General features: G+C 42.3%; 1 long non-coding RNA gene across 1 annotated transcript in view; it reads right to left on the bottom strand.

The window, feature by feature from the left end:
* The window catches only part of LOC118367001 (uncharacterized), a 149,918-nt gene that overhangs the window by 121,328 nt on the left and 15,957 nt on the right, over positions 1-12,633 (bottom strand). The window contains exons 3-4 of the long non-coding RNA XR_004822059.2: positions 1,387-1,449; positions 1,055-1,235 (exon numbers count right to left, since the gene is read on the bottom strand). This is a non-coding gene — a long non-coding RNA (uncharacterized LOC118367001). The remainder of the gene's footprint in view (positions 1-1,054; positions 1,236-1,386; positions 1,450-12,633) is intronic.

Raw genomic sequence — 12,633 nt, forward strand, 5'->3', positions numbered from 1 at the left:
ATTCTTTGTTTGTGGATTTGACACAATTGCCAATCATCTAAATCAGTCAAGATTACATCAGATCAAAATCATGACAATCCATAGATGGCCTCCAGCAGGCTTTAAGAGGTCCATCAGTTGAACTTTACCTCAATTGGCAAGTGTTTGTGTTCTTAGAATTCCATAACCTTCATCTCATTCACAGCAGTGTCACATTGCTACAGACATCATTCCCTCCTGAATTGGGACACACATGCACACACATACAGTAGACACATACAGACACTGAATCCCCCCACACACACGCACACACACAGTCACAGTCAAATTGCTACGCAGTGGTCTCCTCTGACAGGCTGTAGGTGCGCTTGTTAGGTGCCAGATTGTTACTGTTAACACGGGCACTGACCATGATGTTTCACCTGCACGTGTCTGGGAAACATGCCAGCTCTCTTCACTTTTCCCCTCACGCTCCAAGGCCAACAGTCCATAAAGCTGTCAACATGCATGTAGGCCAAATCACCTTTGCCACGATTTAACTCAACAAATGTCCTTTTCCCTCCGGTATGGATACCCGCAAGCACGCACACATGTACATGTGCACACACAGGCACGCGCACACATACACAACACACACACACACACACACACACACACACACACACACACACACACACACACACACACACACACACACACACACACACACACACACACACACACACACACACACACACACACACACACACACACACACACACACACAAAAGCTTTACTTATTGGGCCTTTGAAAGATAACAGATTGAAATGGCAAGTGATACATGGTAATTGCATGTAGATGATGTTGTTATAACTAACTGTAATGATGTCTTCATAACAAAGCAAATTTGAGCATAATGTCCATTCATTCCAGTCACAGTTTTATCACATTACTTCAATAGTTTACATTATAGGTATGTATCCATTTGGGTTGGCTGTCTTAATAAAACGTCATCCTGCTTCTCACTGCTGATATAACTTCTCATTATACACTCCCAGCATCTATTCCCAATTTGCACAGTTTGATTTAAGTTACCTTGTGAATCCCTTCCCGTAGAGAGGTGGTTCAATTCATGAGTGACATCAGTGCAACGGGATCTGGCCCGGGCGGTGCGGCCATGGAAACCTGAGAGGAATATATCAAGGCCTCAGACATTTCTCTGGGAGGTGGAGACGCCAGGGAACAGCCCAAAACCAAATGAATTGCTCAACGAAATCTGTTATTAAAAGAGAGGGAGCGGGAGAAAGAGAGAGAGAGGGAAAGAGAGGGATAGTTATTAAATGGACTGCTCTTTGACTAAGGTTCTGAGGAATATAGTTTGGCAGAACAACAGGCGATTATAGTACTTATAAGGGAAATTGACAAACCTGCCATACAGTAACAGTAAGTTGAGAACGTGATGAGGACACCAGCACCCAGCGCTCTTCCTCCTATTAGAGATGCAGAAGTTGCAATCGTTGACTATGGTTAAGGTTTACTTTCTACGTTGTACTTCCTACATATACTGTATAATGCTGTAATTTTAGTTTAACTCGCAGTAATTATCATTTGATAAAAATAAAAAAAACATTTAGGCCTCTGTTTGAATTAGTATACCTTTTTATAGATAAGTTAAACTGTTGGCAGACACATAAGCATAAATGATAGTTTGGCTTTTGTAATGACGACTCGTCAGAGAGCTTGGTGATGGGTATACATGTCCAAATTCAGCACTGCCATTTCACCACAGAATAGCAAATCAATTAAGGAGGATTAATATGCTAAAGTTGAATCACTAGTTAGTGATAATATGAAAACCATGTACGAGTTCCTCTCACGTGACCATTGTCTTCTCTTTCTCTCTCCACAGAAGTGTTTGACACAGTCCCTACTTATTTGGCTCTTAATGCATACAAAAACTGTGTTTGTCAATAAACATGTTGTGTGGACCAGATCCACTATCACAGGGCAGGGTGGGTTGGTTGGACTGGCACTAATACCCTTAGCAAAGCTATCAGCTGAGTAATTTGGGTAATTGCTACGATCGGAAACTGTTTATTTCATTTGCATCCTGTATACTCCAGAGCCCTCTATAACAAAAGAAAACGCCTCATCCTTTTTCCTCAACAATTAGGGTTTCTTCTTCTAGTGCCAGCATCAGCAAATAAAACTTGTTTGCATCAGCAAGTAAAGAGGTTTGTGGTATTTTATAACTATTGTTATTCACGGGCAGTGTTTTGGACGCAATAATGGGGTTTTGTTTTTAAGAAATATATTACTTTTCATATCTCTGAAATTTTGTGGAATGGAAAGTGCAAAATTGTCTTGATTCAATGGTGAATAATTGTACTGTTTAGCCATGCCCAGGGTTTAAATAAGTCATGAATATCTCCTAAGGGTCAGGATTTTCTTCACATACAATTGTGCACAGATAAACAATCATGCACACACTTTATAGCCGACAGCTTTTAGTAGCTTTATTTATTTTTACTGCAGCACTTTATGAGCAGATCAAAAGGGAGATGAATATATTCCAGAACTATCAAGTACAATGACATTTCAGTGTGTTCATAAAAATAGAATGGTAAATCTATCAGCAATTCAAACTCACAGTTGATAGCAGGGCAATGATCACTAAGTTGCCCCTACTCAGGAACACTAAGGATACACAAACTAGTTCCGTAAGAACCTCCTGACCATTGTACTTGCTTGGGGTATTTCTCATCACAAAGACAGTGACAAAAATGACTTGTCAAAGTTCCAGATTGTGATAAGGCACAAGGCCTTCCATTCACACTGTGACTCAGTGAGGTCATCTGTTTGGTAGTAAGCTGAGCTGCCATTTTGTGTATAAGGGAAAATTGCAATTTTGCCATCATACAGAGTGTGTAGGTCATTTGACCCAGCCTAAGGGAGTACGGCAAGGCAATAAATAAGGTGCTCATACTACAAAGACACATGTATCTCCTTGGATATGGGAAATATACATAAATTATGCAAAATGTCACAATAGAAAAACAGACAATTTTATTTGAGCAACATTTTTATTTCACATTTGTATATGGCACAATACTGAGACCTTTCCATTTACACAAATACATTGTTACATTAGCGAGTCTAGCAACACTTTGAGAACTCATCACTAACACAATTTAGCTTAACTTTGTATTTGATGTTAGTGTAAACTTTTTAAGAAACCACAGGAAACAAATCAAATTGTCCAATTAAGCCGAAAAGCTGCTGATTTTAATTTGTGGAACAAAAAACAATATTGGCACCACAACCCAAGGATGGCACCAGTGTCCCTAATCAAATCAAAATCAAATCAAATGTTATTTGTCACATACTCTGAATACAACAGGTGTAGGTAGACCTTACTGTGAAATGCTTACTTACAAGCCCTTAACCAACAATGCAGTTCAGAAAATATTGACTAAATAAACGAAAGTAAAAAATAAAATAGAAAGTAACATAATAAAATAGCAAGGGGTACCGGTATCAAGTCAATGTGCAGGGTTACAGGTTAGTCGAGGTCATTTGTACATGTAGGTAGGGGTAAAGTGACTATGCACACATAATAAACAGTGAGTAGTAGAAGTGGAAAAAACAATGACCATTTTTTGGTGGTTATGCAACCCTCCAGGTGCTCTCGATGGTGCAGCTGTGGAACTTTTTGAGGATCTGGGGACCCATGACAAATCTTTTCAGTCTCCTCGGGGGGGAAAGGTTTTGTTGTTCCCTCTTCATTACTTTCTTGGTGTGTTTGGTATCCCTACTAATGGTACCTAGTACTCATGATCTTTATTGTTCAACTATACTGTAGGTTAACACCATGGGGAAATGACCTATAATGAGGGAGTGGATAACACCCACAACAGACGGCTGTATTCAATGATACTTGATTGTATACGTTGTATGTTCTGGCACCAGTGAAGAAATTAAAGTCAATTTGATTGCAGGACCTGTGGTAATTCTGGCTCGTCTTTTTGAAGCACCCTTTACATCTATTTCTGGAACCATATAATTCAGTGACAACTACTGCTATGTTCTTCCCTTAAAATGTGCACTTCTTGCAAAAACCCTACATATATCAGTGTGTCTTATGTGTGACTGTTTGTACTGTCTTATAATCTCTTATTAGGCTAGCAAAACTTGTCTCATAAATAATGAATGCCCACAGGCTATCAACCTAATGCAGAATGTTAAAACACACGAAACTGTAAGACTTTGGACACCTTGTGGCATTTGAAATGGGGCAAAACCCAACCTAGTAGGTTTGTCATGTGGCAAACCTCACCTGAGAAAGCTTAAATTGCGATCAAGCGGTAGATTTGTGTAAGAGGTCTTCAACAACATCCTGTCAAGGCAACTTCCACAAGCCAGACGGCATATTGTCATGACACGACCATGCAATACTATTACAATGTTTTGATTCATTACATTATTGATTACTGGATAACTTTTCAAAAGAGGTCTAGGTAGAAAATAATCCAACAATCCCCATTCAGTCAAACAAACGCAACTATCCTCTTTCCGCTGCTGGATAGTGAACTGTTGGACAGATGATTCAGGCAAACTTCTAACTGCAAGTATCTTCAAAGGATCTGTGCTCTGGCTCCCAAAACATAGCATCAGAGACTACAGAGCCACTGGATTTTGGAACTGGGCAAGAGGGTCACTGTAACACGGTCGCACCACCTGCTTCTCTGATGATGATGCATTTAAAAAGGCTCACAGGAACCCAATGTCTCCGGCTTCATTTCTGGTGTGTGTTTGTTCCCCATATGCATTTGTTTGTCCCACCTGCTTCATGTGGCATTTCAGAGAGCAGTCAGCAAGCAGGCCTCCTTGGAAGGCCATGAAAGGGAACCTCTGAACTCCTGTGGCCGGTACATTGTTCAGAGCTGCACAGTGACAATCGGTGGCTGACTCTGTATGTCTGTATTTTTGGCAGGACCTTAGATGCTGTCACGTTCTGACCATAGTTATTTTGTGTTTTCTTTGTTTAAGTGTTGGTCAGGATGTGAGCTAAGTGGGCATTCTATGTTGTATGTCTAGTTTGTCTATTTCTATGTTTGGCCTGATATGGTTCTCAATCAGAGGCAAGTGTTAGTCATTGTCTCTGATTGGGAACCATATTTAGGTAGCCTGTTTCGTGTTGGGTTTTGTGGGTGGTTGTCTTCTGTCTTTGTGTCATTGTACCAGATAGGACTGTTTCGGTTTTTACATTTGTTGTTTTGTATTTTGTAGTGTTCTCGTTCATCGTCTATATTAAACATGTTGAACACTAACAACGCTGCATTTTGGTCCTCCTCTCCTTCAACGGAAGCAAACTGTTACAGAACCACCCACCAACTAAGGACCAAGCGGCGTGGTAACAGGCAGCAGCAGCAGCAGGAGAGGCAGCGACATCAGGAATCCTGGAAATGGGAGGACGTTTTGAACGGCAAGGGTTGCTACACATTGGAGGAGATCCTGGCTGGAAGGGATCGCCTCCCACTGGAACAGGTGGAGGCAGCTAGGAGAGTGGACGCAGCCGGAGAGAGGAGCCAGCGATATGAGGGAACATGGCTGGCAAGGAAGCCAGAGAGGCAGCCCCAAAATTGTATTGGGGGGGAACACAGGGACTGTGGCGAAGCCCGGTAGGAGACCTGCGCCAACTTCCTGTGCATACCGGAGAGCGAGAGAGACCGGGCAGGCACCGTGTTATGCTGTGGAGCGCACGGTGTCCCCAGTGCGGGTGCATAGCCCGGTGCGGTACATACCAGCTCCTCGTATCGGCCGGGCTAGAGTGGGCATCGAGCCAGGTAACATGAAGCCGGCTCTACGCATCTGGTCTCCTTGGGCCGGCATACATGGCACCAGCCTTACACATGGTGTCCCCGGTTCGCCAGCACAGCCCAGTGCGGGCTATTCCACCTTGCCTCACTGGCAGGGTGACCGGGAGCATTTAACCAGGTAAGGTTGGGCAGGCTCGGTGCTCAAGAGCTCCAGTGGGCCTGCACGGTCCGGTCTATCCAGTACCACCTCCACGCACCAGCTCTCCGGTGGCAGCCCCCCACACCAGGCTGTCTCTCCATCTCATCCCTACGGGTGCTCCCGCCTGTCCAGAGCTGCAAGAAACTCCTGTCTGTCCAGAGCTGCTAGAGTCTCCCGTCTGTCCAGAGCTGCTAGAGTCTCCCATCTGTCCAGAGCTGCTAGAGTCTCCCGCCTGTCCAGAGCTGCTAGAGTATCCCGCCTGTCCAGAGCTGCTAGAGTCTCCCGCCTGCAAGGAGCCGCCAGAGCCGCCAGTCTGCAAGGAGCCGCCGGAGCCGCCAGTCTGCAAGGAGCCACCGGAGCTGCCAGTCTGCAAGGAGCCGCCGGAGCCGCCAGTCTGCAAGGAGCCACCTGAGCCGCCAGTCTGTAAGGAGCCGCCAGAGCCGCCAGTCTGCAAGGAGCCGCCAGAGCCGCCAGTCTGCAAGGAGCCGCCAGAGCCGCCAGTCTGCAAGGAGCCCCCAGAGCCGCCAGTCTGCAAGGAGCCGCCAGAGCCGCCAGTCTGCAAGGAGCCACCAGAGCCGCCAGTTTGCAAGGAACCGCCGTTTGTTTAGTCCAGTGGGGCCCTTTAGTAGGGTTGCAAATCCTAGGTCGGCGGCGTTCCTAGGAGGAGACTAAAGCAGACAAAGACTATGGTGGAGTGGGGTCCACGTCCTGCGCCAGAGCCGCCACCGCAGACAGATGCCCACCCAGACCTTCCCCTATAGGTTCAGGTTTTGCGGCCGGAGTCCGCACCCTGGGGGGTGGTACTGTCACATTCTGACCATAGTTCTTTTGTGTTTTCTTTGTTTTAGTATTGGTCAGGACGTGAGCTGAGTGGGCATTCTATGTTGTATGTCTAGTTTGTCTATTTCTATGTTTGGCCTGATATAGTTCTCAATCAGAGGCAGGTGTTAGTCATTGTCTCTGATTGGGAACCATATTTAGGTAGCCTGTTTTGTGTTGGGTTTTGTGGGTGGTTGTCTTCTGTCTTTCTGTCTGCACCAGATAGGACTGTTTCGGTTTTCACATTTGTTGTTTTGTATTTTGTAGTGTTCTAGTTCGTCGTCTATATTAAACATGTTGAACACTAACCACGCTGCATTTTGGTCCTCCTCTCCTTCAACGGAAGAAAACCGTTACAGATGCCTTCACAACGTTAATTAAAATACAATTGAATCTCTGATAACTCAACAGAATATCAGATCACTGATCACTTATTTTACACAATGCCGCCTGAACGTCTGTGTCCTGAAACGTGTTTGGGGTTTACAGTGATATTAACCTTGTGGCTTCTAAAATAGCTTTTTCAATAACCTTTTACTGCAGTGGGCTAAATCATGGTCACACAGAGTGTTTCTTGATAGTCTTAACCTCTAGCGACGAGCAATCCCGTATCCGGGAGCGTAATCATAGCCTCAAGCACATTACCATAACGCAATGTTTCCTATTCATGAAAATCGCAAATGAAATGAAATAAATATATTCAACCACAAGCTTAGCCTTTTGTTAACAACACTGTCATCTCAGATTTTCAAAATATGCGTTACAGCCAACGCTAGACAAGCATTTGTGTAAGTTTTAGCATAGCATAATGCTATGCTAGGCTGTGCTGGCAGCAGGCAACATTTTCACAAAAATAAGAAAAGCAACCCAATTAAATCATTTACCTTTGAAGAACTTCAGATGCTTTCACTCAGGAGACTCCCAGTTAGATAGCAAATGTTCCTTTTTTCCAAAAATAATATTTTTGGAGGAGAAAAACGTCACATTTGTTCATCCTGCTTGGCTGAGAAATCGACAGAAAAATACTTCGACTATAATACATTAGCCTAACGCAACTTTTTCTATTCATGAAAATCGCAAATGAAATGAAATAAATATATTGGCTCACAAGTTTAGCCTTTTGTTAACAACACTGTCATCTCAGATTTTCAAAATATGCTTTTCAACCATAGCTACACAAGCATTTGTGTAAGAGTATTGATAGCTAGCATAGCATTACGCCTAGCATTCAGCAGCCAACATTTTCACAAAAACAAGAAAAGCATTCAAATAAAATCATTTACCTTTGAAGAGCTTCGGATATTTTCAATGAGGAGACTCTCAGTTAGATAGCAAATGTTCAGTTTTTCCAAAAGGATTACTTGTGTAGGAGAAATCGCTCCGTTTTGTTCATCACGTCTGAAAATGCAGTCTCTACAACGGCAAAATTTTTACCAAATTACCTCCATAATATCGACAGAAACATGGCAAACGTTGTTTAGAATCAATCCTCAAGGTGTTTTTCACATATCTATTCGATGATAAATCATTCGTGGCAGCTGTGTTTCTCCTCGAAGCAAACGAAAAATACACGCACCTGGAGATTACGCAATAATTGCAACGGAGAACCCCAACCGGCCACCTGGTAGATGTAATCTCTTAAGGTCAATCTTCCAATGATTTGCCTACAAATACGTCACAATGTTGCAGACACCTTGGGGAAACGACAGAAAGTGTAGGCTCATTCCTGGCGCATTCACAGCCATATAAGGAGACATTGGAACACAGCGCATTCAAAATCTGGCGCACTTCCTGGATGAAATTTCATCTTGGTTTCGCCTGTAGCACTCACAGACAATATCTTTGCAGTTTTGGAAACGTCAGAGTGTTTTCTTTCCAAAGCTGTCAATTATATGCATAGTCGAGCATCTTTGCGTGACAAAATATCTTGCTTAAAACGGGAACGTTTTTCATCCCCAAAATTTTATAGCGCCCCCTAATGCATAACTGGTTAAACAATTCTACTTGGAAAGAAAAGCAAATACAGTTGAAGTCTGAAGTTTACATACACTTAGGTTGGAGTCATTAAAACTCATTTTTGATTTCTTGATAACAAACTATAGTTTTGGCAAGTTGGTTAGGACATCTACTTTGTGCATGACACAAGTAATTTATACAACAATTTTTTACAGACAGATTATTTCATTTATAATTCACTGTATCACAATTCCAGTGGGTCAGAAGTTTGCATACACTAAGTTGACTGTGCCTTTAAATAGCTTGAAATATTCCAGAAAATTATGTCATGGCTTTAGAAGCTTCTGATATGCTAATTGACATAATTTGAGTCAATTGGAGGTGTACCTATGGATGTATTTCAAGGTCTACCTTCAAACTCAGTGCCTCTTTGCTTGACATCATGGGAAAATCAAAAGAAATCAGCCAAGACCTCAGAAAGACCTCCACAAGTCTGGTTCATCCTTGGGAGCAATTTCCAAGGTTTCTGAAGGTACCACATTCATCTGTACAAACAATAGTATGCAAATAGAAACACCATGGGACCACACAGTCGTCATACCACTCAGGAAGGAGACACGTTCTGTCTCCTAGAGATGAACGTACTTTGGTGCAAAAAGGGCAAATCAATCCAAGAACAACAGCAAAGGACCTTGTGAAGATGCTGGAGGAAACAGGTACAAAAGTATCTATATGCACAGTTGAACGAGTCCTATATCGACATAACCTGAAAGGCCCCTCAGCAAGGAAGAAGCCACCGCTCCAATGTCGCCATAAGAAAATCCAGACTATGGTTTGCAACTGCACATGGGGACAAAGATTGTACTTTTTGGAGAAATGTCCTCTGGTCTGATGAAACAAAAATAGAACTGTTTGGCCGTAGTGACCATCATTATGTTTGGAGGGAAAAGGGGGAAGCTTGCAAGCCGAAGAACACCATCCCAACCGTGAAGTACAGGGGTGGCAGCATCATGTTGTGGGTGTGCTTTGCTGCAGGAGGGAAATTATGTGGATATATTGAAGCAACAGCTCAAGACTTCAGTCAGGAAGGTAAAGCTTGGTCGCAAATGGGTTTTCCAAATGGACAATGACCTCAAGCATACTTCCAAAATTGTGGCAAAATGGCTTAAGGGCAACAAAGTCAAGGTATTGGAATGGCCATCGCAAAGCCCTGACCTCAATCCCATTGAAAATGTGTGGGCAGAACTGAAAAGGTGTGTGCGAGCAAGGAAGCCTACAAACCTTTCTCAGTTACACCAGCTCTGTCAGGAGGAATGGGCCAAAATTCACACAACTTATTGTGGGAAGCTTGTGAAAAGCTACCTGAAACATTTGACCCAAGTTAAACATTTTAAAGGCAATGCTACCAAATACTATTTGAGTGTATGTAAACTTCTGACCCACTGGAAATGTGATGAAAGAAATAAAATCTGAAAGAAATAATTATCTCTACAATTATTCGGACATTTCACATTCTTAAAATAAAGTGGTGATCCTAACTGACCTAAAACAGGGAATTTTTACTCTGATTATGTGTCAGGAATTGTGAAAAACTGAGTTTAAATGTATTTGGCTAAGGTGTATGTAAACTTCTGACTTCAACTGTACCTCAGAAATGGTTATGGGGGGAAAAAAGAAGACACCTGTACCATGTCAGATATAGAGTTGAAATGTATTCACTCTTGAGTTTGCATCCCAATATTTCACGTTCTATACAACACACAAGGCTGAAATATAACAAAACTCTTTGACGTAGAAACACTGGATTTTCATATTCAGTATATATATTTTTGTGATTAATTGTGAAATTGTGAAAGACATTAGTATCATTCCACCTATGAGGCCAGTAGGTTATTTGACTGCAGGAAACGCCCACGGCAGCAAACTTGCTGTGTTAGAGACACTGATGGGATGGATCCATCATTTTCTCCCATAACTTTTCTTTTTAGCTCTGGGACAGAGATTCTTTTTTACCATAAAAAAACGACATGATGTTTTATGAGTGGTGCTTGAACACCTTCTACTTTTGGGACTTTTTGGACTTTCCAAGATATAGAAATGACTATACATACATTGTAAATATACAGAGTTGTCCCATGTTGGGTTGAAAAACAATACCTGGAAGCTAAATGTTTTGTCACCACCAGGGGACTTGCATAACATGGTTGATTTATCCCCAACACATACAGTAACAATTACCTTTCGTCTATAGAAATGGTATGTCTATTTAATTATGGACTCTTGGCAAAGTCCTCAGTATTTTCCCTCTCCGGTAGATACGGCATAAAGAGTGCTTTAAAGGCACAGCATGGTGGCATAAACAACTGACTGTTGGTTTGTTTATTCTTTCTGTTCGGTCATTTATCATTCCAGTTGACAAGATAGTTTAGAGATTGCTTGGAAATCTGAGAAGTCCAGCTTGAAAAATATACACATGGGTATTTCTCAATGAAAATGACAAGCAAATTACTCTGGGGTTATACTGAAGATAGATTAGTCCCAGTCATGTCCGAAGGAGGATTATTATTACACGTATTACTCAGTGTTATAGGGTGTGTAATATAACTCTTGCACTGATATTACACATTGACAGCGCAAAGATGTTTAGAAATATCTTGATTCTTCCAATAGCCATTTACATTGTTTGTTGTTGTTCCAGTATGAGTATTACTGGACATACCCGAAACCTTTAGTAGTGTGCTTGATATATTCTCTGTGTTTTGATTACAACACTTTCCCCTGGGTTTTGTGTTAGTTTTAAGGTTCTTTGTGTGCTTTCACCCACTCACTGCCTACTGTAGGCCTCAAGCTGGGAGGAGTGTCCTACCAAATACTTTTCTCCTGTTTGAAGATTAAAGGCACAGCCTGAGATGAAGTTCAATACAAACACCTATGAAGCGTAGAATTTATGATGACTTGGTCCTTGTAGCAGCTTTAATCTTGCAAAAGAAAACAACACTAATAGTTTCCTTTTCCGACCACTCGGTCGGTGACTACGTACCCTGGCTCTTAGACTGATGTGGACTTTCCAGACACAAAGAGGACTTGGCACTTTGTCAGCTCGCCTCCCTCCATGTCAAGTTTTCACATCCATAATTGTTACTTTAAATATGCCCTCCGTGAGTGAAGGAAAATCACTTTGCTATTATTGCCCTGGTTGGTTCCTGGTTAGGGCCTTTGGTTTAGTGTAAGTGTGTTTCCACTTTTAATTCTCAAAATAAAAGTATCTTTCCCCAACTGAAAATATTATCATGATTCTGCCTAATCATCTTATTTGGTCAGTGACAGTTGTCTCCACTAGTTCATACTCTTCTTACCAGACACATTGCGTCACAGCAGTAACACAATAGTTGGACTATAAGGTCTCCCCTTCCCTCTGACTTCTGTGATCTACTATGTTTGCCAGTTTACTGAAGTATGTTTCACTGTTGCCTGTTACAAGATGAAATGTTTTGAATAAGCCTTCCTCCTCAGGATTTCCTCCACAGCAATGGTTTCTCTAATGTGTATTAGTCATAAACAGTGGCTGGCACCAGATACAGACAGAGTCTCTGCCCACGCATACGATAGCACAGAAGACATCTCATATCACTGCCGCCTGCCCCAGCCCAGCCTGACTGGTGCCTTTTACAAATCAAACAAGCTATTCTATGACTGCACTTGCTGTGCATGACTTCATTAGTAACTCCAAGGCTTTGGGTGATGGTGTCTCCCGTGAAGAAGATTTGTAAAAAAAAATATCAGTGGAACCTTTGCTGGTTTGCTCAAGTCCACATTCTAGCATAAAATTCAGCATAACACAGCACTGTCCAATCATAACACATGTGGTCATAGCTCAAGGA

The sequence above is a fragment of the Oncorhynchus keta genome, chromosome 34 (genome assembly GCF_023373465.1).
Source record: "Oncorhynchus keta strain PuntledgeMale-10-30-2019 chromosome 34, Oket_V2, whole genome shotgun sequence".
NCBI lineage: Eukaryota > Metazoa > Chordata > Actinopteri > Salmoniformes > Salmonidae > Oncorhynchus > Oncorhynchus keta.